The sequence below is a fragment of the Eptatretus burgeri genome, chromosome 3 (assembly GCF_056783735.1).
Source record: "Eptatretus burgeri isolate ZD-2024b chromosome 3, Ebu_testis_v1, whole genome shotgun sequence".
NCBI lineage: Eukaryota > Metazoa > Chordata > Myxini > Myxiniformes > Myxinidae > Eptatretus > Eptatretus burgeri.
The window spans coordinates 143,550,446-143,571,840 of NC_140963.1; the positions used below are offsets into that span (position 1 = coordinate 143,550,446).

Here is a 21,395-nt window from a genome sequence, read left to right on the forward strand (position 1 = left end):
GGGTTACAACCCACAGGGAAACGGGCAGGTGGAAAGGTATAATGGAGTTATTTGGAAAGCCATAACTCTGGCGCTGAAATCGAGAGGACTGGGCCCCGAGCGATGGGAGGTTGCTCTTCCTGACGCAATGAATTCCATACGCTCTTTGCTCTGCCGTCCACAAATGCCACTCCTCACGAACGTATGTTTACTCACCAACGACGTTATGTTGACAGTCAAACGGTGCCCAACTGGCTGACCCACCCCGGTACAGTGTTCATGAAACGCCCGGTACGACAAAGCAAGTATGAACCGCTGGTGGAGGGGTCGAACTCATTGACACTAATCCAGAGTATGCTCATGTCAGGCTCCCGGATGGCAGGGAGACCACTGTGTCGGTTCGCCATCTGGCTCCCGCCGGTACTCCTCCCGCCGGTACACCACCTCCTGGCTCTCCTCCTTCTGACATTTCCCCCCCAGGAACTCCGCCAGGCGACGGGGCTGCCGTGTTCCCCCCGAGAGCGATCGAGGAGTCAATCCCGGCACAAGTCGAGGCTCACCAAGAGGATCGGGAGTCTCCCTCAAGTGAAACTGCCGTTTACTCCCGGAGAGGTCGACGAATAAGGCCCCCTCGACGACTCAATCTGTAAAGGGGATTATCGGCATTCTCGCTGCTCATGCTCCTATATGCCCATTATATCATATATCGATGCTCATTTCCATGCTCCTACAACTCAAAATAATCACTGCTTGGCATGTATGCTTGTGTAGATCAATTAGTCCGCGTTGCTTGAAATGTATACTCCTATAGTGCTAAAGCAATCATGGTGTGTAAGATGGGCCCCTAGTTACATTTTAAAGGTGAGGAGAATGTGGTGAATTAACGTGAATCAAGGGACATGACGCGGGATCACATGTTGTGCGTCTCGCGTATAAGGGGAGGTCTCTGCGGCACGAGTGATTGTCCCCGGGGCATTGCTATTGACATCGGCTGTCCACTTGATGCTCGTTAACTGAAGGTGCTCATTGACTGGTGAGAATGGAGATTATATCGAACTCCGTGCTTACGCGGATTAGTCTGCAATGGTTAACTGCACATGTATACGTTTCTGCTTATGTACTCCTAGCTGAACCTGTATTTCCTGGTGTGCCCACAGAAGCGGCTCCAATCAAATGGAATAAAGCCTAAACTCTGAAGGTTCATCTCTCGCTCTCATTTCATGTGTTATTTCATCTCAACAAAAAGTAATTTTTTTTACGACATTATTTTTAATCTCATATAAATGACATGTTGTAAAGATGGTTCTATCTTTGGTGTATCCCAAGAACTGGATTTTGATTTAACAAATTATTACACAAAGGCACAGGCTGAACGACAGAAATATCGTATAACAAAAATATTAATATGAAAAATGCTTATAAATTAAAAAAATTATCCAAGCCTGACTGACGCGAATGACTTGGTGAGATTAAGTGATTTATCACAATATATATCCTTAAATTTACGGCCGTGTATTCCACAGATACAGAAGTGTTGATTTTTTCTCTAGATCGTACAGAATTCACAGTTTCAATTAAAATAAATTTTTATAAAGAAGGGCGTATCATTTGTATGAGAATAGAACAATGGGGTATGATATGAATGATTTAGGGTATAATTGGTCATTTAAAATTCACCTGGAAGACCTGGAGCAATTAAATCAGTCTCGTAAGGAAGAATATTATCCACTTGGTATGGAGAATGAGTTTTGTGGAAGCCCGATTCGTAAACAACAAATAAAATAATTTAATAAGGGTATATATAATAATGGTTTTGCCCTTGTTTATATCATTAAAACAGAAAAAAAAACAGGATTATATATAATAAGTAAGGAAATGCAAAATGATTTAACTCTGGGAAGATGGGGAGGTGTTTCGTGTCATAATATTATTCTGTCATATATTTCTAATACGTAAATGACAACAAGAAGGCTTCAAGAAAATTATCATTTCTGTGTCCAAGCATATCTTCAAGAAAAGGGTCTTTGGTATTTTAATAAATATGTTCTACAACATAAGAATGAGGTATTTTTCAATAAAAGATTGGCTTTATACTGATGTTGATAAACCAACAACTTTGGATTTAATTAAAATGTTGCATAATGAAAAAATTATAAATTTAAGAAAATTTAAGGCTCTTTTAGAAATTCAAAAGAAATTTTCCCTGTTGTAAAAAAAATTATTTTGGATACCGGAATAACAAGAAATTCCGATGAATATATGTATGATATTCTATGGGGTGTAAGTGATTCAAGGATCGTAAGCGATGAGGAAGGAGTTGAAGAGACAGAAGAAGAGAGAGAAGAGTAGAAGAAAGAGAAGGAAGAGAGGGAAAAGAGAGAGAAGGAGGAAAGAGAGAAGAGAGAGAAGGAGGAGAGGGAGGAAAGAGAGAGAATAAATAAATATGAAAATATGGAAACCAATGAGATTTTAAAAAGATTGGGGGTATTACAGAAAATAAACTAGAGGGGGAGCACTCGGAAGAGTGCAAAATCTCCGCCGCCAATACTGCTGGGTCACTCAAGTGAACCTTATATCTTATTCATTAAATATGTCAACAGTGCTGAGAGTTATAGTTCTTTTCGCCAACATTTTTTTTTGGGGGGGGGGGGTTGGAAATCACTTAAAACATGTAAAAATGCCAATAAAAATCGAAATTTTGTTGAAAAAAAAGTTGCAAAATTTTTTTTTCTCTAACAATTTTTTGGGGGGGTGTACAAATTTTTTGGGGGGGTTGGAAATCACTTAAAACATGTAGAAATGCAAAAAAAAATTCTATATTTTTTGAGGAGGGGTAACCATTTTTGGGGGGATTGGAAATCACTTAAAACATGTAGAAATGCAAAAAAAATTCTCTAACAATTTTTTTGGGGGGGGGAAGCAATTTTTTTGGGGGGTTGGAAATCACTTAAAATATGTAGAAATGCAAAAAAAAAAAAATTTCTCTAACAATTTTTTTTGGGGGAGGTAACTTTTTTGGGGCGGGTTGGAAATCACTTAAAACATGTAGAAATGCAAAAAAATTTCTCTAACAATTTTTTTGGGGGGGGTAAACAATTTTTTGGGGGGTTGGAAATCACTTAAAACATGTAGAAATGCAAAAAAAATTTCTCTATTTTTTCTGGGGGTGGGGTAAAAAAAATTTGGGGCGGGTTGGAAATCACTTAAAACATGTAGAAAAAAAATTTTCTCTATTTTTTTGATGGGGGGTAAAAAAAACAATTTGGGGGGGGGTGAAAATCACTTAAAACATGTAGAAATGCAAAAAAAAAAATTTCTCTAACAATTTTTTTTGGGGGGGGGACCAAGTCCAAAATTTAATGGCATGATCCTTGGACCATGCCTAACCCCCCCTCCCCCCACCACCAAGTTTCGTCGAAATCCGTCGAGGAGTTTTTCCGTAATACTGTTCACAAACAAACAAACAAACAAACAGAAAGGGGTGAAAACAGTCACCTCCATCCATCTTTGAAGATGGCAGAGGTTAATAATACTCATCGGAGCAATAGGTTTCCGCTTCACTCCCCTCTACTATACACCTTTATGGACACTCGAGGATCAAGTCCGAGGTGTATAACAGGTGGCATCTGCCGAGGGTTAAATAAAAAAAATGAAAAAATATATATATATATATATATATATATATATATATATATATATATATATATATATATATATATATACATATATATATATATATATATACATATATACATATATATATATATATATATATATATATATATATATATATATATATATATATATATATATATATATATATATATATATATATATATATATATATATATACAGTGTGTCAAGGGGGACGTTCTTATATCTGTGAACCCCAAACACAGAATCCTCAACTGAATAGTCAGTCAAGGCTTAGCTTTTGTTTGTTGGTGTGTGTGCAATGGGGGACGTTCTTAGATCTGTGAACCCCAAACACAGAATCCTTACCTGAGTAGTCAAGGCTTAACTTTTGTTTGTTGGTGTGTGTGTGTGTGTGTGTGTGTGTGTGTGTGTGTGTGTGTGTGTGTGTGTGTGTGTGTGTGTGTGTGTGTGTGTGTGTGTGTGTGTGTGTGTGTGTGTGTGTGTGTGTGTGTGTGAGTGATAATATAACAGGGAGTACAATCAACCCCAACCCTACCCCACCCTTACCCTCACATTCAAAATCTCAACCCCAACACAAACCCACCCTAACCCTCACATTCAAAATCTCAACCCCAACCCTCACATTCAAAATCTCAACCCCAACGCAAACCCGCCCTTTACCCTCACATTCAAAATCTCAACCCCAACCCAACCCTCACCCAACTTAATATCTTTTATTTAAATACGTATTTCAACAATATATTTTTTATGTTTTTTTCTCTTCTCCCAATTCTGTGTTTTGTAAGGCTTTCAAGTTTGATGAAGTAGAAAGGGGGAGTCAGAACCTTCCTGCATCTTCTTCCCAGAACTAACAATATATATATTTTTTTGTTTTTTTTTCTCTTCTTCCAATTCTGTCTTTTAAGGCTTTGAAGTTTGACGAAGAAGAAAGGGGGAGTAAGAACCTTCCTGCATCTTCTTCTCAGAACTAACAATATATATTTTTTTATGTTTTTTTTTTCTCTTCTTCCAATTCTGTCTGTTAAGGCTTTGAAGTTTGATGAAGAAAAAAGGGGGAGTCAGAACCTTCCTGCATCTTCTTCCCAGAACTAACAATATATTTTTTAATGTTTTTTTTTCTCTTCTTCCAATTCTGTCTTTTAAGGCTTTCAGGTTTGATGAAGTAGAAAGGGGGAGTAAGAACTTTCCTGCACTTTCTTCTCAGAACTTTCTTGATATTGCTCTCATCAAGCACCATCCAACAAAGAACTACATCAATAGGTTTAGATACCCAAGAGTCTTCTTGGTAGAAACCACATTTCAAGTCTCCAAAATAAACTCAACTTTCCAAGTCTCCAAGTTATAACCACATTCCTGTTGAGTTTCCAAGATATGTATCACATTGTGAGTTATCAAGCCAGAACCCACATTTCAAGTCTCCCAAATAAAACCAACTTACAAAGTCTCCAAGGGATAACTCATTTCCTGATTTTTTCAAAATTTGTGAGTCTCCAAGGTAGGTTCCATATTTAGAACCATCTTGGCAGAACCCTTTTCCTGAGTCTCCAAGGTAGTTATTTAAATCATCAAGGCAGAACTCATTTACTGATTTTTTCAAAATTTGTGTCTCCAAGGTAGGTTCCATATTTAGAACCATCTTGGCAGAACCCTTTTCCAGAGTCTCCAAGGTAGTTATTTAAACCATCAAGGCAGAATTCGTTTACTGATTTTTTTTATAATTTGTCAGTCTCCAAGGTAAAACTTGTATTCTGGCTCATCAAGGTATAACTTGTTCAGTGGGTATTGTCTTGATAACTCACAATGAGTACCATTGATGTAAATATATTTTTCAGGATTTTGCGGGTTTCCAAGGTATATCTCTTTGGTTGGGTCATCAGGGTCGAGCTCATTCTGTGGGTCTTGGTCGCTCACAAGGTCTTCAACCAAACCAACAATTTTGCCCCAAGTTGTGGCAAAAGCAGTATTTTCATTTCGTATTTCTGATACAATTTCCTGTGAGAGAAAATATTAATGTATTAATTAAGTGATTTAATTATTAAATGATTATATGCTTAAATCAAACTCTGTAAATAGGAAAAGAAAATCTTACCTCAATAGATAAGAGGTTTGAATCCAGTTCATCAACTTGAAGGTTTAGTTCCATACAAGTAGTAGAACTCCAAGGAACTCCAAAGTCATCCCACTCAAGCTCAGCACACCAGTCCATTCTCAGTAAAAGTAAAAAATATGTTAAAATTCAGTCTGGGTTTCAAGCCTTTATATGGAAAGACTGGTGGGTGTGGTTTCCTTTGGAAATTCCCTGGGCATATAACATTCTAGAATTTTCTGATGAATTGGTTGTGAGTCAGAGATTAACTGGAAATGATGTAAGAGTAGGTGGTCCTCACAAAAGAGGGTGGGGCTTAGTAAAAGTGGGTGGGGTTTATGAAAAGTGGGCGTGGCTTATGAGAAGTGTCTCATGAAAAGTGGGTGAGACGTAAGAAAAATAGGCATGGTTTATGGAAAAATGGGCGTGGCTTATGAAGAGGTGGGCACAGCTTATGAAAAATAATCTGAGGCTCAGGAGGTGGTCAAACAAGAACATTAAGAGAAGTTTATCATTTTATTTCTGCTCAACAAAGATATTTAGACCAAGAACTAAGTTCTAAAATAATATTTGTGAACATACTCGATGGTGATGAATGTAAAAGGAAAAATAATTTATTACCTTAAATGGAACATGAACAAATATTTGTCGGATCACTCTTTGAGTGGAGTAAGTAATGGGGGAGAGACTGATCTCTTATTTTGACCCCATGGACTAAGAGTCAGAGGGGGGAGAGAAAATCATTCTCCTCTTTTGACCAAATAAGCCTTGAGCAAAAAAGCTTCCCCTATTAATTTGTATGGTTTTTTGGCCCTGAAACAGTCTCAATTTAACATGAGCTTGTATGGGAGAAAATCATTCTCCTCTTTTTGTCCTGATGGGTCTCGAGTCAGAGAGTTCTCCCTATACATTTGTATGGGGGGTGGGGGGCATCAATCTCCTGTTTAGGGGTTTTTGGGGTTCAATTCATAGAGTTTTCCCCATTCATTTGCATGGATGTCTCAGAAACCCCATTAATCTACGACTCATGTCATTTAGGGAAATAATAAGGAAAGGGATAAAATCTTGATATGACATATAATGCAAGTGGAATGCTTCTGCAAGAACCTTTGTCAGTCTTGTTGAGATAAATGAGCCCCCATTTGTTTACTGATGGCATGTTTAATCGATGCTTAACCTTGATTTTGTTTGTTTCAGAGTGTTGAGAGCAGTTGAACCATGCAATGTACGATTTTGTCTCGTGGAGCTTTGGGGGAACTTCCAACGATAGATTGGACGATGGGAGAACCCAGATTTGGGTGATTGGACATTCAACACGTGATCATGAAACTACCCCCTTCCTGAGAAGATAAGATGAGCAATGTGAAAAGAAAAAGAAAACCCCACTGAAGAGAAGGTTGGGCAAGTCCTAACGTCGCTGTTCTGTGGTGCCAGGCCGACCAGGCAAGCGTGGAGGAATGTCCTCAGCCACTCTCACAAATTGTTGCTCTGCAGATACATCGTGAACTTGCCGTGGTTGCTTCAATGCACAACGAAGACCCTGAAGGTCCACATGGCGAGTTATATGCAACATGTGTAACGTGCACAGCTGACTTGGTGAATCAAACCTGATTGCACAAACTGCTGCTATGAGGGCCCAAACTCTGCTGGGGTTGGAACTCCCTTATCACCTCTCGAATGCTTTTAGTCTCCTTCAACCCCGTGCAGGCCCAAGCTCGTACCTGCCAAGATCTACCTTCTCTTCAGCTGAAGGAGTGCTTCGACTGTGTTTCCCTTTGGGTGCGCTACCTGCACCCTGACCTGTTTATCTTCTCACTTCGGGTAGCGTGTCTTCTCAATGTGACATGCTGATTAACAGGCCATGAATTAAGTGGAAACTCACTCACCTGGCTGGGACACTTGAAATCGTTGTTATCCAGCATTCTTCTGATATGAGCACTCGCTGCCATTGTTGATTGAACTTGTGTGATGTATCTTTTCTCCTCCAGGAACGGGTTATGGTGATCATGTGTAATATAATTATTCGAATTTTCCTTATGAGGAAAAAGGGGGGAATTGTGGAGGAAAATATTTATATTAATTTACTCTCTATTATAATTGTTCCTGGTGCTTTATAAATTAAATTTTTATGCTATAAGTCGAATTGGCTGTCAGTGATGTTTTTCCTTTAGCCAAGAGTCTTTTGACCTAAATGTTGATAAAAAGAATGTCTTGCTGTGGAACAAAGTGACCTGGTTGATAACAGTAACATTTGCTGTAATTATGTAATTCGCTTTTCATCGAGAAGACAAGTATTGCATTTTGGAGTTCTTTGGCTCAGGTTTATCAGCCATCTCCACTCTCCAACGAAAATGTAATCTTGTTTTAGTGCAAATCATTGAAGATGTTTTACCATCTCGGTGGCTTATAATCCTTTGTACTGGCTAAGTACCCAGTACAATAAAACTCTGTGATGTAATGTGGAGAGAGAGAGAGAGAGAGAGAGAGAGAGAGAGAGAGAGAGAGAGAGAGAGAGAGAGAGATACAGAGAGAGAGAGAGAGAGAGAGAGAGATACAGAGAGAGAGAGAGAGAGAGAGATACAGAGAGAGAGAGAGAGAGAGAGAGAGAGAGAGAGATACAGAGAGAGAGAGAGAGAGAGAGAGAGAGAGAGAGAGAGAGAGAGAGAGAGAGAGAGAGATACAGAGAGAGAGAGAGATACAGAGAGAGAGGGAGAGATACAGAGAGAGAGAGATACAGAGAGAGAGGGAGAGATACAGAGAGAGAGGGAGAGATACAGAGAGAGAGGGAGAGATACAGAGAGAGAGGGAGAGATACAGAGAGAGAGGGAGAGATACAGAGATACAGAGATACAGAGATAGAGATAGAGATAGAGATAGAGATAGAGATAGAGATAGAGATAGAGATAGAGATAGAGATAGAGATAGAGATAGAGATAGAGATAGAGATAGAGATAGAGAGAGAGGTTTTTTTTTTTTTTGAATGCACAATATGATGGAAGTTTGAGTTTGGAGAATAAGTGGTTGTGAATCCATATTAGCGTTTTGTGTGTTTATTTGGATACTCGTGGAACACATTCCCCAAAACTCTGATAATTCCACATTAATGGTATATCTTTGTAATGTACCATTAACAGGGTTGTGTAAAGATCCCTGGGCTCCACAGCAATGCCGAGTGAAACCATCCATGACATGGGAATGTTTATCTCTGAAATCTGTAAGAACAACGATCAGCACACAAAAAACTTCTCACAATGGACTGTTCTGGAATACGAAACAATATTTTGTGGATTTCCCTCTTCGCTCGAGGCTTTGTGGAGCAGCTCGGTTTCTTGGGCAAATATGGTGGTGTCTCGAATTCTGCCTGCGGCCTACATCCGGGACTTTGGCGTGCCGCGGTTGCTTTGGGAGCAATTCCTTCGGTCGTTCGCCGCCTCCAGCTGCTTGCCAGGCTGTCTGACTGGTGGAAGTCTCTGAAGGTGCGGTTGGAAAAGAAAATGACGCACAGCAGCTCCAAGCAGAATGCATTATGCAAACGCGTCCATTACATCAACATGCAAAATGTTTGTGTCAGGCATTCCAAGACAGCAAAGTTACCGCTGGGAGGCGAAGCCCCATCATAATCTAATGCATTTAAATGAAAGATGAATGTGGGGTGAACCAGAGGTCATCCGGATCGTGCGGTTCGCTCCACGGTATCAAAACACCATGCATGGCCCAGAACAGGTACTTCTCAGGTAAATCATTTCTTACAGTATTGTGCATTTCTCTCTCCTCTTCTCGTTTTTCTCTCTTTCATAAACTTTATTTTTTTATCACTGGTGGTCTCTGCTGTGCACCCCCAAAGCTCCACACCACAGGCAGGCACACGTGCACTAATTGGTGTGGAAATGGTCCAGGGTTGGGCTGCATGTGCTAATTCCAACCTTGAGCCATGACCGTTGGGTCACCAATGAGCAAATCCAACAGTGGAACAGCCATCGCAGGTGATCAGATGCACTATTTATCGGCACCTCGATCAGAGTACTTCTGTTACAGGGTTGGCGGTCCAATATTCCATGGAAATCACGTGTTACATGAGGGTTAGGGATTCAGTGGCCTATGCAGATCAGGTGTTACATGAAGGTTAAGGGTGCAGTGTCACACGCAGATCAGGTGTTGCATGAAGGTTAAGGGTGCAGTGTCCCATGCAGATCAGGTGTTGCATGAAGGTTGAGGGTGCAGTGTCCCATGCAGATCAAGTGTTATATGAAGGTTAAGGGTGCAGTGTCCCATGCAGATCAGGTGTTGCATGCAGGTTAAGGGTGCAGTGTCCCATGCAGATCAAATGTTACATGAAGGTTAAGGGTGCAGTGTCCCATGCAGATGAGGTGTTGCATGAAGGTTAAGGGTGCAGTGTCCCATGCAGATCAAGTGTTACATGAAGGTTAAGTGTGCAATGTCCCATGCAGATCAAGTGTTACATGCAGGTTTAGGGTGCAGTGTCCCATGCAGATGAGGTGTTGCATGAAGGTTAAGGGTGCAGTGTCCCATGCAGATCAAGTGTTACATGGAGGTTAAGTGTGCAATGTCCCATGCAGATCAAGTGTTACATGCAGGTTAAGGGTGCAGTGTCCCATGCAGATCAGGTGTTACATGAAGGTGAAGTGTGCAATGTCCCATGCAGATCAAGTGTTCCATGCAGGTTGAGGGTGCAGTGTCCCATGCAGATCAAGTGTTGCATGAAGGTTAAGTGTGCAATGTCCCATGCAGATCAAGTGTTACATGCAGGTTAAGGGTGCAGTGTCCCATGCAGATCAAGTGTTACATGCAGGTTAAGGGTGCAGTGTCCCATGCAGATCAGGTGTTGTGAATTCACGATGGTTAAATTGGTATTCATTTATCAATATAGTTCATTGATCTGCGATCGGGTATGACACGATTTTAATACCCCATCATTAAAATGAACAGTTTAATAGAAATCGAATAAGCCACCAGCAAACCGAGCTGTGATGACTTCGTACTTACTATAATTATGGCCCTTGTAATGGAACACACTCAGGAGCTTCATGTGCACACCATTTGTATGCTTAAGATTTAATTAGAGCAACCTCTATGGGTCCCATAATGATGTTTTTATGCCTTTGCCAAAGTCGTACTACCCTTTATTTTTTACTTTTATTTCGTAAGAGGTATTTAGAGGTTATTGACGATTTAAATGATAATTTGTACTATCATAATGTACAAAATAATGGGACATCTTTGCGGGAGATATAGTTGCTGCGAAACCATCTGATGGAGCGGGACAGCTCGCTTTGGACAATGAGGACGGAAGGCTCGAGGATTCGGGCGAAAACAAACGCCCTTTATGACGTGATAGAAGCTTCACAGGTGCAGAGAGAAACAATGACAGCTGTTCAGGGAGAGGCCTCGTCAGCGAAGGCACACCTGAAGGACGGTGAGAAACGGTGCCTCGTCCACGTGATCTCCTCACGAATGCTCCGCGGATATAATTATATGAGAAAGGCAGCCGGGGGGGGTGGGGGTAATGAATCCCGAGCAAAACTTTCATGACTTGCAGGTGTTCACTTGTAAGGGAGGAATGAGGAGATAAATCAGGAGCGGGTAAAAAAAAAAAATCACTCATAAAAGCAGATGAAGGAAGGTTCCAATTTATGGGGACCCAAAATGGTGGCACGTTGGGAGAAACGCGACACGTCAGCAGCTCCTTGCGTGACGGACACAACAAACGTTCTCCCTTCTTTGTGCCATTGTTGCAGGGAATTATAAGTTTTGTCCTATTTACCGAAATCCTTCCAGGAGCCGAACATCCATCAGTTCAGCAATGGTCGCTGCTGAGCATTAAAGGGGGTCCAACAAAAGGCAGTAATTGAATCGGTAATGGCGGCACGCGAGCAGGATGAGCAAGTGCACCCTCATGCTCACCCGCGCACGTGCGCAACATCGCTCACTCACGCGCCCCTCTTAAGGGGACCGGAACTAGTTTAGAAATTAATGAGAATTTTTACATCCTTCTCCCATATTCGTGTGCCGCAGCCACAAGCTTGCACGGCAACGAGCTGGCTTTACTAACAAGCAGGACCCTCATGATGTCCCACGGTGTTTCCCGGCTCTGAAAGGCACTCCATCCCTGGCCGGAGGCTTTTCACACCGCGGGTGGTTAGTGTGCTTGAGGACCGACCGTGGTCTTTATCAGCCGTGGCCTTTGTGTTTGCACACGTTCTCTGCGTTTGGGCGTGTACACGTGCCATGCCATTGGCCTTGTTGCTGCCTCATTACTGGAGCAAGCTTGAATCAATCAACTCTATTAGGATAATTTAGGACTCACCCATGGTAATCCGCGGATGAAATAAACATAATTAAACCATCATCGCAATCATTATCTGCGCCATCAACAGCTTTTATTGCATAACAACGTTACTTGAGGATGTAAGCTGTCCTTTTAGAACACTCCATTACCTGTACACTGCAGACACAAATGTGCTTTACACTGGGTACGAACCAATGTGCCTTCATTTATAGCCTTAGCTCTTGAAATGAACACAAAACATCCAAAGTGTGTGTGTGTGTGTGTGTGTGTGTGTGTGTGTGTGTGTGTGTGTGTGTGTGTGTGTGTGTGTGTGTGTGTGTGTGTGTGTGTGTGTGTGTGTGTGTGTGTGTGTGTGTGTGTGTGTGTGTGTGTGTGTGTGTGTGTGGAGCGGTAGTGGACAAAAAAATGGAAACACTCATGTAAAGTCACTTAATATGGCATTGGGCCACCACATGCGGCCATTACATCTTGTATGTGCCATGGCATTGAGTCCACCAGCGTCTGGAATTCTGCACCATTCTTCCATGGGAATGTCAATCAACTCACAACTGTTTGATGGAGGTGGAAAACACTGTCTCAGGTGTCATTCCAGAATATTCCATAAATGCTCCATTGGGTTCAGATCTGGAGATTGAAAAGGCCATGACGTATAGATAACATCAGTGTCAGGCTAATCAAATCATTGGGCTGTGGACGTGATATGTGGATGGGGGCATTCTCATCCTGAAAGGTACCCATCCCGGCAGGAAAGAAATGCTGCAACATGGGGTGAAGATGATCACTCGGTACCTTTAAGTAGCGATTTGCATTCACCTTACCTTCTAAGGGAATGACTACACCCAAAAGTATGCCAGGAAAATGCAACCCACAACATTACAGAACCACCAGAACCCTTCATTGTTCTCAAGTTCTTTAGGTTGGCACCACACGTGCACTTGTCCGTTTATTGAGAACATGGTGAAGGATGATTCATCAGACCATATGACATTTCTCCACTGCTCTGTAATTTATTGCCTGTGCTGTTTGCACCACTGGATGGCATGCCAAGTGCAATGAGTGGTTTGTGCACTGCAACCCGACGATGGTAACCTGCTCTGTGGAGTTCTCAGCAGACCGTTTTTGATGAACTTGGCTGCTCATGCCACAGGTTGAAATCTACAGTCAAGTGATCTGCAGTTGTTCGCCTGTTTTGCCTTGCACATCAAATTAATGCATGGTCATAATGATCCTGGAGTATGTGCTTACACCCACTGTTGCCCTTTGCTGATGACATGTTCCTTTCCATGTCGACATCACCTTCGACACCATTGCTCGTGAAGCATCAGCAAGTTGAGTTATCTTTGTCACTCAAGATCCTGCCAAATGCCCCCCAACAATCACCCCTCTTTCAAAGTCATTGAGGTTTCATGGCCTCGGCCTTTTTTATTCTAAAAAAAGGTTTAAAAAAACCTCCACAATACAAAAATAACAATAAAAAGAGCATTCAGAGATTGCAGACCCTCGCCAGGACTTGTATTGTGTGGTGTATTTTGTGTGGTGTTTGTTTACTGGTGTGTTACGTAATTCATTATAGACATGACGAGAACTGCCACTTTATAACTGCTGACAGTGATGACTGGGTACCAAGACTTCCCACTTTGATGCAACCCCATTTTGATCGGACACTTGACCCTGACCCATGACATTTATAATTATTCAATTGAATTCAGAATGGGATTATAATTATTCAATGCAAATCAAATGGAAGACCAAATAGGTACTGTCCTGCATCGGACTAATCAGAAGGAACCCGAGCAAGCAAAAAGCAAAGATGAAGTCATCAGGAGGAACCTGGATAGGATTCACATTTCAGCTGCTACTCCTCTACCCTCAAACCCATCCAGGCACAACCAAGTGAGCCTTATTCAAAAAAAAAAAAATCAAATCCAAAAGAACCCAGTTTCAAAAAAAGTAAATAATTCTGTATGCCAGCATGTCCGATCATGCTGAAATTTAAAACATATATTCCCCATCATTACTAGATCATAACTGTGAAGTTTCACATCGATCGATGAAGCGGTTCAAGAGAAAGAATATTTTTAAAGATGTTGGCACAATCCAATATGGCTGCCAGACCATGTGACCTATCAAATATTTGTGAATACCCTGGTATCTCCAAGGCCTGGGGAACATTTGTGTGAAGTTTCCCCTCGATCTGTCCAGCCATTCTGGATATGGCTGGTTTTAAAAAATATTAAAATTAAATTTTTTTTAAAATTATAAATGTTTTAGGGTAAATCCAATATGGCTGCCAAACCATGTGACCCATAATGTCACGTGTGTGTGAACCTTTTGTTCCTCATGAATAGGCAGTCATATTTGTAAAGTTTCACCTCAATCTGTTCAGCCGTTTCAGAGAATATTGTGGAAGGTTGTTCTTTTTAATAAAACAATATGACTGCCGAACCACATGACCGATGACATCAAATTTTTTTTTTCTGTGGCCCATTTTATCCCGAGATGACCCTCAAAAAAATTCTTGCTCATCATGTGTGGCATTCTATGCATGCAGTTATGACGTCATAAAATCACTTATTCCTCATGGGAAGTACTTGCGATGTGCCAAGTTTCAATTTTTTTACTTGTTGCGGTTTCAAAGATAGAGGTCCAAAGTTTTTTTCCTTTTTTCCAATATGGCTGCCACACCACGTGATCTATGGCATCATAACTATGATTAAAACATTCCACACGAGTAGTCGCTCCTACGGTGAAAATTTTGTCTCAATCCGACAAGTGATTGCAGAGAAAAACACTCATGTTCTTGTGCAGACAAACAACCGGACACAAATTAAATACCCTCTCCTCTGGCGAGGGTAACAACGAATCAAAACAAGAAATCAAGGAACAAAGACATCAAAGTACAAGAAACCAGAAACAAGAAATCAAAAGCAAAAAAACCAAAAATCAATAAACAAATTAGGAAGTCAAATAATAAGGCAATAACAAAACTATCGACCCACACGACTGATTCGCATAGTCTCCACCACCCAGGGATGGGGGACAAAGGTGAAAGTTCAGGAGCATCTCCTCAGATAGCAGGTAGGAATCTGAAGGAATCCCCCCTACCCCCCAATCCCCCTCACCATCCTCACTGATGGTCTAGGGCAGTGCTACTCAAACATACTTGGCATAACCACATCCAGGAACTGGTTGCTCTCTTGCTCCTTTGCTTCCTTCTTCCTTCCCTCATCCTCTTAAACTGTGTTGGGGGGGGGGGAGGGAGGGGGAGACATGACAGGCACAGCAGGCACATCAGGCACATCCACCCAAGTCCCTGGGGCAACACACCCACCCCGCCTGCAAATACTGGCATCTTGCTTGTGTAGCTCTGCAGGCAGGAGCGAAGGGTGTGCCCCAGTACACCAAAGAGGTTGTAATACATCTGGGCAGTGGAGAACTCCCTCAAATGTCCTAATCAGCCACACTGAGAGCAAAACTGTTCTTTAAACCCAGACACAAGGTGACCCAGTTGACCACACCTGCGGCATACTTTAGACTCACCAACGTAATGAAACAGAAGACAAAGAAGGAACCCAAAGAAGTGGAGCAAAGATGGAGTCATCAGGAGGAACACCTGCTCAAAGTCCATCCCTATAAATATCCCGTTTGGGATGTGGGTGACTGTGCCCTCCTTCTTGACCCGGAACTTGACGCGATACTGTTGAGCTCCGGTCCATATACCCAAACCATTCCGGATAAACAGTAGTGGGGTCTTTATATCAATCTAACGCGACAACCTTCGATTGGAGAAGAGAGCTCCCAAGGTAGAGGCATCATCATCATTTACACTGAGGGCTTTATTGTTGTAGATCAGTACAGGGATAGTTCTTCCTTCATCTTGGCTGCTGTTCAAATGTTTCACTCTCCTCCAGATGGTATGAAGAGACACATACAGGTTAATGGATGTACAACAAAACGCCAAGACGCAATCTTGGCTCGCTTGATTGCTCGCTGGGATTGAGCTCTTCTCCTTTTGAACTCCAAGGCATTTTTAACTGAATCAACAGGGATTTCCTTTCTCTTTTGAGAGAGAGACCCTCCTAGCCCTGATCGCCTGTTTACATTCATCATTCCGCCAGGGGACTTGGATTTTCCAACCAACTGAACTTTTGCCGAAGGGGATTAAATCCATGGCAATGGTCTTTATGGTATTGACTAAATTACTGCTAAAATGGTCAATGTCTTCATTGGAATGCCCATTTGTCACTTCCTCAGAGCAGCGGCATGAAAAGCGCACCTAGTTGGCCTTACCTTGGAAAAGATCCACGAGGGGGATTTGTCCATTTTGAGGCTGGTGATCACCAGAAAGTGATCGCTCCCCATACTGTCAGAGTGAACATACCATTCACACCTTGCAGCTGCAGAGGAGATAAAGGTGAAGTCAAGAGGAGAACATTGCCCAGCGGATGGATTGACAAAGGTCCCACTATCATTGTTTAAAAGCACCAGATGAAATTAATCGATTAATTATGTTTTCGATGCATTCTCCATTTCTATCGGTGACGTTAGAGCCCCAAAGAATATTGCGGCTGTTTAAGTTTCCTCACCAAATGTTTGCCCCTTCACACTTGCTTAAAACCCCCTGAAGTGTGTTGTCGATCAGGGGTAGGCACGGATTGTAGAGATTTACAATTGTGACAACATCTCTTGTGCTGGGGAGTTTGATGATATCACATTCAAGCTGGGTGTTGCCATCGATTTCTATGAAGGGAACACCAAACTTGACAAACACCCCACACCCACCTCCATTCCCACTTGCTCTGTCCCTGCTTTTAAGGGTGTATCTGGGGATCCTAATTCGGTTTTGACATTTCAACCAGCTTTCTTGAATTCAGATTGTATCCGGTTTGGATGTGATATCGCTGATGTATTTAATAAACTCCGGCCCATGAGCAGCTAAGCATTTTGCATTCCATTGGATAATTTTCATTAATCAGCAAGGGAATCCTGAGACTGTTTGGAGTCGCACCCTTTGTGCTTTTGGCCTGATTGGCTGAATATTATATTAATTGTCTTGGAAGAAACCGACGCCCAGCCCAAATGTTTGATGACTGCAGCAGAAATAATATTGATTTTCTCCGATCTGTGTTTTTGCTTGATCTGTACAATTTACTACTTCGGTGATAAAAATACCAATGAGCCCCATTTTTGTAATAGTCATATCCACGTTGGTGATTGCACTCTCAGTTTGGCATTCTGCATCTTTCGTTTCAGTCTGAACTCCCGGCGATTTCGTTAGTACGTTAACCGGGCCCTCAGTTTAGGTCTTGCTCTGAACCATGTTTACAGGGGTCTTAATTTTGGGACCATCAGGACAGCCTCAGAATAAGACTTCACCTGCGTCTTCACCTGTTGGATCTGGGCAGCGCTTAGTAATTCGGGGCATCCTCTGAAGGCTGCACTAACTGTGGTCATCCTAACTGTGGTACAAAACCCATCCTAACTGTGGTCCCCACCACAATTAGCACACGACATTTTTTCACTCGTGCAACTTCCGTATTCGTGCTCTCCATTACATTTGCTGCAGCGTTGTTTGCCCCTCCAGGCTGGAGCAGTATGACCGAACTTTTGGCACTTGTGACATCTTAAGGGGGATGGAATGTATTCCCATACAGTAAAGGCTTGATACCCCAGGAAAACTTTTGGGGGAAGGACTGGGTTGCCGCAGGACAAAATCATCGAGGTGGTGTGGACTTTGACCCCATGCCAGACCGTGGTGAGATGGCGGGCGCCCACAACTCCCACATCTGTGAAATGGCTCTTGATGTCATCAATTTAAATGGAGGGATCAATCCCATAAACGACTCCTCGACTCTCTCAGAGACCAAGGAATCCGACACAAGACCCGGCCGCAGCCAAAATACGAGGCTCTCAACACCGTCCCACATTGAGTGATTGATTTACACTCAATGAAAATGTCGTCGGATCTGAGCTTTTTGGCGCTGGACACGTCTCTGAATTCCTTTTTAATCAGTGTAGCCATTTTAATTGGATTGTCGGGGCTTAAGGGTTTGGAACCATCCAAGGGCGAAACTATGACCAATAGTTTGGCAAGGTACTCATGGGGATAGAGGTGGCCTTCACCGCTTTGGGAGGTTCAGAGTCATCAGTACTCTCCCGCTGTGGTCTGCACCTCTTCCTAATTTGATTAACCGACCAAGACCTCGTCATCCTCGCCAGACACGTTGATCATCTTTGATCATCTCCTCCCGACACCCCGGAAGATTAACTTGGCCAATTGAGCTGAGAATCGACCATAATACAGGCAAGACAGGATACAGAATACCGGAAAAAAGCCAATGCACCTTCGACACTCAAAACCCATCCTAACATGGAGTTCACTGATCATCTCCCAATCTCATGTCCACACTGGGTTTCTGCGATTGTTATTTCTTTCTTTTTGGGGTTCAATGGTGATTTCAGATCCGTGAGGTTCGATATGCGCCGCACACCGAAACACCACTGACATGGACATTGGAGGCTTATATTGCTAGCCCCGTTTCTTTCATGAATTTGAAAACTGATCCACAGGACCAGGGAATGCTTCTGAGTCAGATGGCAAAACGCATCCGGTGGGCCTGACCACGTGATCCCCATGACAGGGACAGAATACAGTTGATGCGATCTGGGCTCATCGTACTGAGGGCAGAGAGAGAAAAACAGGAACCAAATCCTCAGGAACATTACACCAGTCACACAACCCCATGGGATGACGCCCTATCCTGTGAAGATAGAGGTTGAGGGAACAATGCCTGTACCATTGTCGTCATCGTCATCATCATTGTTGTTGTTGTTGAATTAAATCCACGCTGCAGCAAAAACGTGTTATCAGAATGCACTCTACCTCACAGCAACTGCCGAGAGTACATCCCGTTCGGGACAGGAACTGCATCCTCGTCCACTGTGGGGCGCTCGGCAAGCAGCTTAAACACTGAAGCAAGCACTCCAATTCAATTGTTGGAAAGCGACAGTGATGTCCAAATGTCCAAACTATGTCCAAATTGGACAAATGAACACTCTTTTAGGAGTCGGAACTGCTGATACTTTCAAGTCTGGAGATTAAATTTTGTAATTTTGCTTAGTTTAAGCGATTCTCTCAGTTATTCATTATGTGGAAATGAAATAAAGCCAAGAACGCTGGTGTCTCTGGGTGTTTATAAACATTGCAATGTACCCAGTGATTCAGAGCGATGGTGAACAGACATTCGATAATATGAGTGAGGAAAGTGAAAAAAAAACTTAATCGTTAAGAAATCTTTGTGGCCTGTTCCAAGTCAAGGCCTGGTTGAGCAGGCCAAAAACATGGTGCCTTCAGACCACAGTGAGGTTACCCAGGAAACGCTTTAAGACCCCAGAGAGGGAGATGGCTGAGGATGCGCCTGATAAAGGATATAATTAAATAAGGCCGTTAATTATCTTCAAAAGGGTGTTGTAATTAACCCATACACCCAATTTTGATTCTTGCACTTCCATGGTGTTTTATTAGTATGCGTGAAAAGTTTCAGGCTGCTAGGTTTTATGGTTTTGAAGTTATGGAGGAGACACACACACAGACGCACACACACACACTTGCAGTGTGTGTGTGTGTGTGTGTGTGCGCGCACCTGTGTGCGTGTGTGCGTGTGTGCATGTGTGTGTGTGTGTGTGTGTGTGTGTGTGTGTGTGTGTGTGGGTGTGTGTGTGTGTGTGTGTGTGTGTGTGTGCGCGCGCGTGTGTGGGTGTGTGCGTGTGTGTGTGTGTGTGTGTGTGTGTGTGTGTGTGTGTGTGTGTGTGTGTGTGTGTGTGTGTGTGTGTGTGTGTGTGTGTGTGTGTGTGAGAGATAGAATTGTGATGAACAGAAAATTTAAAAATAGGACCACTCAACTTGTAGCTTATCTGGGCCCTGGCCTAATATTGTAACCCACATTTGGTAGAATTCTGATTGGTGGATCTTGTGAGGAAGATTTATGAAGGAATTTACGTGATTTTCCAAAAGTTTTACAAAGTCCGCCATTTTGACACACTTCTGGTCATGTGATCGGCATGGCCTCTATAATTTAACATCAAAACCCTGTCCTAATATTGTAACCCAAATTTGGCATCACTCGAACTGGTGGGTCTGGAGGAGAAGATTTTTGAAGATATTTACTAAGTCGACCATTTTGACCTAGTTAAAGTCATGTGACCGGAAGGAGCTTTGCAATTCCTGTTACCAGTCAGGTGATGAACATTGCTGCAAAATTTCAGTCGGATCGGCCCAGCGGTTTGGCCGGAGAAGTCAAAAAGGAGACGGACGGATGACAATACCTTATCTGGAATTTACATTCCAGATAAGCTAAAAAATAGGGGCAATACACCTAAGCGCTCACCTTGTGGAATAATGATAATGAGGATGAAGTAAATGTGGGACGGAATCAGCAAAATGGACCAATGAACCATTGTTATAGCAAATACCTATTTTCGGGGGGCAATGCCAACATATATACCGACTCAGACCCTGATATATATGTATGTATGTATATATGTATATATATATATATATATATATATATATATATATATATATATATATATATATATATATATATATATATATATATATATATATATAATGTTTTTTAATGTCGTGAACAAACTTTGGTACATCATGGGTGATTATGGTTGCAGTGAAGTTTCATCAGAATTGTGTCTGTAGTTTCTGAGAAAAAGCCAATACTTCTTTAAGGGGGGCAACCCCCTTCGGCCCCGATTTTTACAGCTATATAAATATAATGTTTTTTAATGTCGTGAACAAACTTTGGTACATCATGGGTGATTATGGTTGGCGTGAAGGTTCATCGGAATTGTGTGTGTAGTTTCTGAGAAAAAGCAAATACCTCTTTAAGGGGGGAAACCCCTGTAAATGCCCTCCGTAGACCCCCACAGAACCCGAATTTTTTTTTTTTGAATGCCGTGAACAAACTTTGGTACATCATGAGTGATGAAGGTTGTGACCAAGTTTCATCGGAATTGTGTGTGTAGGTTTTGAAAAGAAAGCAAATACCTATTTTTGGGGGGCCCCTTAGAGAATCGACGTAGACCCCCTTAGAGCAATATATATTAATATATATGTTTTTGTTTTTTTAAGGCCATGAACAAACTTTGGTACATACAGGGTGATGAAGGTTGTGATAAAGTTTCATTGAAATCGTATGTGTAGTTTCAGAAAAGAAGTTGCAAGTATTTGTGGACGGACGACACGCCATCTCATAAGCTCCCCCGGAACTAAGTTCCAGGTGAGCTAAAAACGAGGTGTGTGTGTGTGTGTGTGTGTGTGTGTGTGTGTGTGTGTGTGTGTGTGTGTGTGTG

The 21,395-nt window shown here is 42.2% G+C and overlaps 1 protein-coding gene across 2 annotated transcripts in view; it reads right to left on the reverse strand.

Annotated features, from left to right (window-relative positions):
- Window positions 1-8,756: 8,756 nt before the first annotated feature.
- LOC147031194 (uncharacterized) overlaps window positions 8,757-21,395 on the reverse strand; it is a 91,576-nt gene continuing 78,937 nt past the window's right edge. The window contains exon 5 of one of the 2 annotated variants that reach the window (XM_085876027.1): window positions 8,757-9,192. The gene's annotated coding sequence lies outside the window, so the exon portion shown is untranslated. Of the gene's footprint in view, window positions 9,193-13,533; window positions 15,268-21,395 lie in introns of those variants that run through there. The other variant, XM_085876028.1, reaches the window with a different exon arrangement.